The sequence below is a fragment of the Pelodiscus sinensis genome, chromosome 32 (genome assembly GCF_049634645.1).
Source record: "Pelodiscus sinensis isolate JC-2024 chromosome 32, ASM4963464v1, whole genome shotgun sequence".
In the NCBI taxonomy this organism is placed as follows: Eukaryota; Metazoa; Chordata; order Testudines; family Trionychidae; genus Pelodiscus; species Pelodiscus sinensis.
The window spans coordinates 124,195-133,364 of record NC_134742.1 but is presented as its reverse complement, the minus strand read 5'-3'; positions in this window follow the sequence as shown (position 1 = coordinate 133,364).

The window sequence follows — 9,170 nt, the reverse complement described above, 5'->3', positions numbered from 1 at the left end:
ACCCAATGCCCTCCCCTCCCCCAGAGCCAGGCAGCCCCACCCCCCCACTCTAACCCAATGCCCTCCCCTCCCCCAGAGCCAGGCACCCCACCCCCCACTCTAACCTAATGCCCTCCCCTCCCCCAGAGCCAGGCACCCCCATCCCCCCACTCTAACCCAATGCCCTCCCCTCCCCCAGAGCCAGGCACCCCCACCCCCGCACTCTAACCCAATGCCCTCCCCTCCCCCAGAGCCAGGCACCCCCACCCCCCACTCTAACCCAATGCCCTCCCCTCCCCGAGAGCCAGGCACCCCCATCCCCCCACTCTAACCCAATGCCCTCCCCTCCCCCAGAGCCAGGCACCCCCACCCCCACACTCTAACCCAATGCCCTCCCCTCCCCCAGAGCCAGGCACCCCCACCCTCCCACTCTAACCCAATGCCCTCCCCTCCCCCAGAGCCAGGCACCCCCATCCCCCCCACTCTAACCCAATGCCCTCCCCTCCCCCAGAGCCAGGCACCCCCACCCCCCCCTCTAACCCAATGCCCTCCCCTCCCCCAGAGCCAGGCACCCCCACCCCCGCACTCTAACCCAATGCCCTCCCCTCCCCCAGAGCCAGGCACCCCCACCCCCCACTCTAACCCAATGCCCTCCCCTCCCCCAGAGCCAGGCACCCCCATGCCCCCACTCTAACCCAATGCCCTCCCCTCCCCCGGAGCCAGGCAGCCCCACCCCCCCACTCTAACCCAATGCCCTCCCCTCCCCCAGAGCCAGGCACCCCCACCCCCCCACTCTAACCCAATGCCCTCCCCTCCCCCAGAGCCAGGCACCCCCACCCCCCCACTCTAACCCAATGCCCTCCCCTCCCCCAGAGCCAGGCACCCCCATGCCCCCACTCTAACCCAACACCCCTCCCCTCGAGCCAAGCACCAGACATATGATAACCCTGCCTTTGACGTGCCTGCTCCCTCCCTGGCTTGTCTGCAGGGAGCAAGTGGGCCACCAGCGCCAGGCTTGCTGCGTGGGACTGTGCACTCCCACCCCAGCCCAGCACCCCCCTAGCATGGTGTCTGGGGGCTACTTCCCCTTTGCCCCCTTCACTACGCCACTGATGTGGGGGGGCGTCCTTTGGAGCAAAGCTTATTGTGCCGCTTCACCGCCTTTTAGCTCCTCTCTGCAGCGCCACGGGGATGGAGTGATGGGGATGTGTTGTACTGAGCTGCTGGTGGGGGTGGGGGCGGGGGCAATGTGTGTCTCCAGGTTCAGCCGCCCTCCACGCTGGAGCACCCTGGGGAGGCTGCTGGAGAGGAAATGAACTAGAAGAGGCGGCCAGGAAAGTGATTTTTTTTCTCCCCGCCCAAACACGCCCCCCAACTTGGAACTGCCCTGGATCTCACCAGAGCCCCCGCCGCAGCCACACGCTTTCCCCGCCAGGCGCTGGGGCATGTGCACAGAGCGGCTCTTAACATCCAGGCACGTGGCTCCGAACGTTCAATCTGACAGGCACATGCCGCTGCCCCCTCCCTGAGCACTTTTGTGGGGCAAAATCCCTAACGTTTTTTGCCAAATTTCACTTGCGTTAGGGTACCCCCCAGACTTCTCTTGCATACCCCTAAGAGCACGCGCACCACTGGTTGAGAGACACTGATCTAATCACCCCAACAAGTGTCTGTATAATCTGCTCTTCTGCCTTCTGATGTCGTTCCTAATAGAGCACCCCTGGAGTGGGCATCATTAGGGTCTGATAGGAACGACATCAGCCAGAAAAGGACTGGCACCAGCACCTAGACACTCATTGTGTGCCGAGTTTCCTTGCTCCAGGGCCCAGGGATTCTAAAGGACCTGGGACTTTGGGTACTGCCACTGCAGCAGCAGCGCTGTCTGGAGCCCTGGGCCCTTTAAATTGCTGCTGGAGCCCTGCACAGCTGCTCTGGTCAGCACTAGGAGTTGGGGGAAGGGGGCAGGCACAGTCAGTTCCATGCTTTTCAGGGGGAGAGGGACAGACTACTGATTTTTGAGCATGAGGACACCAAAACTGCAAGAGTCTCCAGTAGAGCCAGGCCAAAAAAAAAAATCAACTTTCATTCACCAAAAATGCATTTTAGAGTACGTCAAATTATTTGTTGTATTTGAGTTGGATTCAACAAATTGTTTGTCAGAATTTTTTTAAAGACTTAAAATATTTTGCTTTGACTGTTTGGTTTGAAATGGGGCTTTGATTTTAAATTTGTCCAGCTTTTATTTTAAAAAAATCAAACAAAAGGCAAAAAAAACCCCACCTGAAATGACCAGAATGAAATGAAAAATGCAAAATAAAAATTCATTTTGAGTCAATTGAAAAGTTTTGGTTGATGCCAAATATTTTTTTCTTTTTTCAATTCAATAAAAAAATGAAAAATAAAATCTTTTGAATAGGACTTTTTGGTCCCGATTTCTCAGTTCATCTGTGATGTTGTTTGCTAGCTCAAGCCCTGCACTGTCCTCGCTATGTCCAAATACCAGCCTGCATTGGTGCTCACACCCATGGTGTCAGATGCTGCCTGGCAAGCCACTGTCCTAATGAAGTCAGCGCATCAGGAGGCTGATGAAATGAGGGCCAGATGTGCAGTCAGCAGAAAGCATCAAGTGGCATTGCTAGGGCCTGGGGACACGGGCAGCATTACCTCTATGTCACAGATGGGAACTGCCTGGTGCCAGGTGGAGAGATGAACTGGCTGGTTTTGCAGGCTTGTTCATTCAGCAAGGACTGAAATCGCATCTTGCACTCACACGACAATTGCACTCTGCTTCCCTGGCTGACAATTGGGTGATGCTTCAGAGTGGAACTTGGGAGGCTCGGCTAAACAGCTCCTAAGGTTTTATTACAGCCTGTGAGCCACAGGAAGGAGCAGGCGCTCGCCACCGCTGGGCCGCTGCCTGGTCCCCTCGCCACACAGCGTTCAGCAGCACAGGGTAATCTTTGTTCGTTCTGAATAGTAATATAGAGGTAGCCATGTTAGTGTGATCTTGCTAAAACAAAAGGAAAAACTATGTAGCACTTTAAAGACTAACAAGATGGATTAATAGGTGATGAGCTTTCGTGGGCCAGACCCACTTCCTCAAATCTGAGGAAGTGGGTCTGGCTCACGAAAGCTCATCACCTATTAATCCATCTTGTTAGTCTTTAAAGTGCTGCATATTTTTTCCTTTTCTTTGTTCATTCTGTTACACATCATGCACTATGCCTGAGCCCACAGGTCCAGGACAGGGTGGTGTTGGGCCTGTGTAACTCATGCTGTGTGCGGGCATGTTTTTAGCTCTGGCTGTCCAGTGCTAAATTTCTGGTGGTGACCAAGATGGCTTTGTTTACACAGTTGTATGCATGCAAACTGTTCGCGCCAATGTGCGGACCTGGTGCACGAGACTGCAGCTAGCCCCAGAGGACATATGGAACAAGGTTCATTCTATGCTTGATTTTAATGCAATGTCTGCAAAGCAAGAAAAGTGCAGGAAAACTTGCCACATTTCATTTTGGAGTTGGGCATCATTTTTTAAATGGATTTTTTTTCATACAAAAATAGCCTTTTTTTCTAAACTGAAATTTGTCTTGAAAATTTTTCAACATTGACATTTTTCCAGTTTCTACACAAAAAATGAAACATATTGATATTTTTATTGAAATTACTACTGAAAATGTGATTTTAGATTTTATTTTTTAAAATGAATACCCAGTTTTCGGTAAATGAAATGTTTCAATAATTCTTTTGGAAAAATGATTATATAAAAAAAAATTCGCAAAAAAAATCACTAAAAGAAAAAAAGTCAATTTCAGGTTCTTCAAAATGAAAAGACATTTAGTCATTTTTGGCAAAACATGTATCAGGGGTGATCTCGATGGTATTTGGTCCTGCCACGAGGGCAGAGGACTGAACTTGATGAACTCTCAAGGTCTCTTCCAGTTCTAGTATTCTAGTTTTCCTTTTTTTGACCAGCTCTGCTTCAGAGGTCACTTGGTTCTCTCTCTGTCTCTCTCTTTTTACTTGTCCCACATTAAAAAACAAATGTTGTGACTTTGTTAAACAGTGAGGACAATGTATTTTCCCACTCTTGAATAACTCCAAAGCAACTGAACAAACTGAGCTAAAATGTAAAAAAAAATAGGCAAAAGCAAAGCTTTGAAAATGTTAAAAGTTATTTGTGTTGCAGGGGTTATAATGGAAATATAATTAAGGATTACAACCTTAACTACAGAGGCCACAGCCAGATTTCACAATTATTAACTATTATCATTAAGAATAAACATATGGTGCCATAACATGGCATGGTGCTTTACAGAGATTAAAAATCTTTATATGCTTCCTGCCCCAAAGAGCTTACAATCTGTTTGATTTTAACAGTCCCATTGACTTTAGCAATGAAGGATCAGGATCTCTGCGAGCTATACCTTTGGACTACATCTAGACTGGCAAGTTTTTCCGCCAAAGCAAATGCTTTTGCGGAAAAACTTGCCAGCTGTCTACACTGGCTGCTTGAATTTCCGCAAGAACACTTGACGATCTCATGTAAGATTGTCAGTGTTCTTGCGGAAATGCTATGCTGCTCCCCTTTGGGCAAAAGCCCTCTTGCACAAATGCTTTTGCGCAAAAGGGCCAGTGTAGACAACGCGGTATTGTTTTGCGCAAAAAAGCCCCGATCGTGAAAATGGTGATCGGGGCTTTCTTGCGCAAAACCATGTCTAGCTTGGCACGGACGCTTTTCTGCAAAAAGTGCTTTTGCGGAAAAGCATCCATGCCAATCTAGACACTCTTTTCCGCAAATGCTTTTAACGGAAAAACTTTTCTGTTAAAAGCATTTGTGGAAAATCATGCCAGTCTAGACGTAGCCAGGATGTAAAGATAATCAAAGAAAGGAGGCCGGGAAAGGGAAGATGGGCATTAAGACAAATACAAAAGAACAAACACAATAACAACACCCGGTCATACACACGCTGATATTTCCAGAGATCAGGGTAGGAAAAAACAGCTCAAGATGTGGGAGTTGATGGTTTGGCATGGGGTGGTGACAGCTAAGCAATACACTGATTTTGTTGTGCATTCTGCCCACAAAGGGCATCTAATAATTGAACCCTCCAGATGCCTCAGGATTCCAGAGAAACATGTCCCGGTTTCTTCCAGGAGTTTAATTTCTTCTGTTTCACTGAACGGGCAACATTCAGAACCAGTCCTGTACTGAGAAGACTGGGGAAGGAGCTGGTTAACTTTGGACTTTTACTTTGCTAATGATCCTTCCTAGCTAGAATACAGAGCTTCCCAGTGGTTCTAGCCCTGGACTGTTCCAATTATTACCCTTCGTTAGCAGGCCCCAGCCATGGCCAGGCACCTGTTGGGCTCTACAGACACAGAACTGACGTCTGTGATCCCCCAAAAACTGACAGTTGAAGCTCTCCCGAGATATTGGACTTTAAAATCATGGCAGTAGTTTACAGCCAGCTTTAGAAGTAAGATGCATGAGTGCAGCGTCCCTCTCCCAGGGCGCCCTGCACAGTTACTCTTAAGGTACTGAGCCGGCCTAGTTTTAAAGGCAGAGGGATACGGAAAATAGCATTGACACAATCGTTGGAAAATGGCTTTAAGTGCAATATATGTAGACAGACAGGACTTCTGTGTTACAATTCAAATACTATTATGAAACTGTAAGAACTGGGGACAGATAAAAGTAGATTTCTCCCCAGTAGAAAGTCCCCATCAAGAAATAATGGGATAATGAGCTCTCCAGTTAAAAACAAAACAAAATCCAAGAGTTACATTGTCTGAACTAGTTCTTACATAGTTACAGGGATGTGTTAATGGGAGGTCAGGTTGGGGAAAGGAAATGACCTAGCAAATCTCCCTAGATTGGAAGGCTACAATGCTGTACTGCTTGAAATAGTGTAGGCTTCTCCTTCTAGAGAAATGATAAGATACTGGCACACAAAACAAAGTAGAGCCAAAGTTCTGATCCAAATCCTGGAGGGCACACCAGGGCATCAGAGGTTGTCTCTGTATCTTCTGGGATCACCCCAAGCCAGAAAGCTCCTGGTCTGATGTTGGAGAATGAATGCACAAGTTATTTCAGAAACCCATTCCCCAAATCTCGAACACTCTGGTGTCCAGGAAAGGTTCAAGGCTGCTGAAATGAAACAAAGGCAGAGGCCTATTTAGGATTTTTGTCGCTGCTTGCCAAAGGGTATAGAACAAAAGGGTGTCTGTGGGAAGGTGGGTGATCAGAAGAGCCAAGAAGCACCTCCCTGTCTGTGTGAGATTATCTGTGAATGCTCCAAGGCTACATTCACACTGCAGGTTTCTTGCGAAAGAACTGTTTTGTGAAAGAGTTTTTGTGTAAAATGTCTTCCACAAGAGAGCGTCCACACTGCCATGTGCTTTTGCACAACATCGTCCATGGCAGTGTGGACACGCTCTTGCGCAAGAAAGCTCTGATGGCCATTTTAACCATAGGGGCTTCTTGCACAAGAAATTCATCTTGCCTGTCTACACTGCCTTCTTGTGGAAGAGCTCTTGCGCAAGAGGGCTTATTCCTCGTGGGGAGAGGAATAACTCTTCCAGAAGAAGCCCTGTTTTCCAACACTGTGCTGTAAATTTACTTGCACAAGAACACGCGTGCAGTGTAGACGCTCTGCAAGTAACAGCTGTTCTTACGCAAAAAGCCTGCAGTGTAGACGTAGCCCAAGGGAAGATGGGGCAAATGAGTTGAACAGAAAAAATCAATACAATTTCTTCAACAATTTGGCTGCCTAGTGAAATGCAGAATGTGTTCAGGGCTGACCTTACCATGAGGCGAACTGAGGCGGCTGCCTCAGGCGGCAGACTGGGGGGGGGGGGGGGGCACCACTAGGACCCAGAGTATAGAAAATTGTGTCGGCTGCTGGTGCAGATGTATTCTCTCTGCTCTAGATGCACAGAGATGGTGGAGTGCTGTGCTGGAGGAAGAAGGGCATAAGAGACATAGCAGGCAGGCAGGAGAAAAGGGGGCATGGGGGCGTCATTTGAGCTCCCTGCCTCAGGTGCCAAAATGTTGTGGGCTGGCCCTGAATGTGTTCTGTCTCTGCTCGCCTGTAGTGCTTCACCTTTTGTATCTGTCACCTTAAAACAGTGCCCCTTTGGGAACCCCATCCACAGAACCTATCTCAGACCGCAGCATGGCCTGCTCTGCACACTCTCCATTAGAGGAAGCTGTACTTTCCACAGATGGAGTTCGTTGTAAGTGCAGTTTTGTTATCAGACTCACCATGAGCAAGCCAAAGGAGCCTGCATAGAGGAGAGACTTCTGCAGAGACTGTGATGTGAAGTTTCATTAGTGCCTTACCAGTGCATCCAACAGGGTATTTGATTTGGCCCCGCAATAATAAACAGCATCTTTAGGCTGAGGAGCATAAAAATCTGTAGGTGAAGAATTCCTCAAACTGAAGACCAGCTTTTAAATAGATTTGTGCATGCCCTGTTATTTGTGAACAGTTCTACAAACAAAACTTTGCCCAGACCAGCGTTCATGGTCAGAAGAAGAGATGAGTTCAAGGAAGGAACAAAATTTGTTTTGCAATGAAAGGCAATGAATTGTGGATGGAAGCCGTTTATAAAAGTCAGGTCAGTCCACCAGCTGGGGAGCAGAATCTGTACCATATGATATTCCCCTATACTGAAACACTGTGGAGGCGTTCATACACCATGGTGGCAGGAGCCATAGATAGATGACCCAGACAAATGACACAGCTCAAAGCAGGAAATCACAACCACTGAATAAGTGACAGAAAACTTGCTACATTTTGCAAACCCTATTTCAAATATGTCCATAAAGCCTACTTGAGCCATTTCAAATATATAACCATTAACTTAGAAACTGTCAGCTGGTGGCAGAGACTTTACTCACAGAGAAAACGGCTAACTCCGCAGGACTGCTGCTTTTGGCCAGTTCTCTGAAACATCAGCTTCCTTCCCGTGCTGCTGGCCAGCAGTCCTGCTAAGCACTGCAGACATGAAACCCAGCAGTTTGGCCATAACACAAAGGAGAATCCTGTGTCCAGCTGGAAATGCTGCAGGCGTTCCTGGGAGACAGAAGCCGATTGTGCCAACCCTTCCACGAGTGCTGCTCACCAGGATGTTCTGTTGCACAGTGAGCCCGGGCGGCATGGTGCTCCTTCCTGCATGCTGAGCTTTCAGATGCCACGTGGTCTCAGCAAATGGACTGACCATGCTGCAAGTTGGTGGCTCTGCTTAGGCCAAAAGGAACTTGTGTGTAGCTGCTCTCAGTCTAGGACAACAGAGACATGCAAGGCAAGCCCAGAGAGGGAACATCACAGGGACTGTCTGAGCCGGCAGCTGACACCACTCATCTTGTATTGCTGCAGCTTTCTTACGAAGAAAAGCAAATGCTCCCAAAGGGGCTACAAATGCCCAGTCAAAAGTCAGGGCCACAGTCTGGACATGACATGCCCAGGCTTCTAAGGACGCATCATGTTAGGGAAAAGACTCGATTTGTCTTTGTCCCTCACTTCTGCTCTGGAGATGCTGCCAGGGAGGAGACATGCTGCAGCCCAGCTGGGAGCATCCATGCACCCGGCCTCCCTGGGAACAGCCACTCCAGCTCTAAGCAGCCTCCAGGCCCCATACGGGCCCTGGGCTCCAGGGTTCTGCTGGCGCCATTGCAAGTCCCCTGAACTGACCCACTCTCCCAGGGAGGGAGGGGGAGGCACCAAGTCTGGAGACTGAGGCCCTAGGGAGTCGGAACCAGGGGAGCAGAACCACAGCAGCATCCAGCTCCCTGTGCTGGGTGGGGCAGAGATGTTAATTAATGTGCTGGGCCTGATATGGGGGCTGGGGCTTGAGTAAGGGAGTGTAACCTACCCTGGGGCACTTTGCCTCTGGCCGCAGAATCAGGGAATCCCCAGCCCACCAGCCTCTCGTCAGCTCAGCTCCGACACCAAGACAAACTGGAATGGGAGGGGGGTGATTTTTGGTTCAAAAATGTTAATGACAATTTGTACCCTCTGTGCATGCTGCTTGGCCCCAGGTGTCATGGATGGGACAAGGGGGGCTTCTCCCACTGCAACAGCTGAGGGTGCCAGCACAGGGACCACAGTGTTAATAAATGTGTGTGGGAGGAGGGGGTTATTTACACAGGAAGGCAGGAGCGACAGCCCCTCTTTTCTAAATGCAGC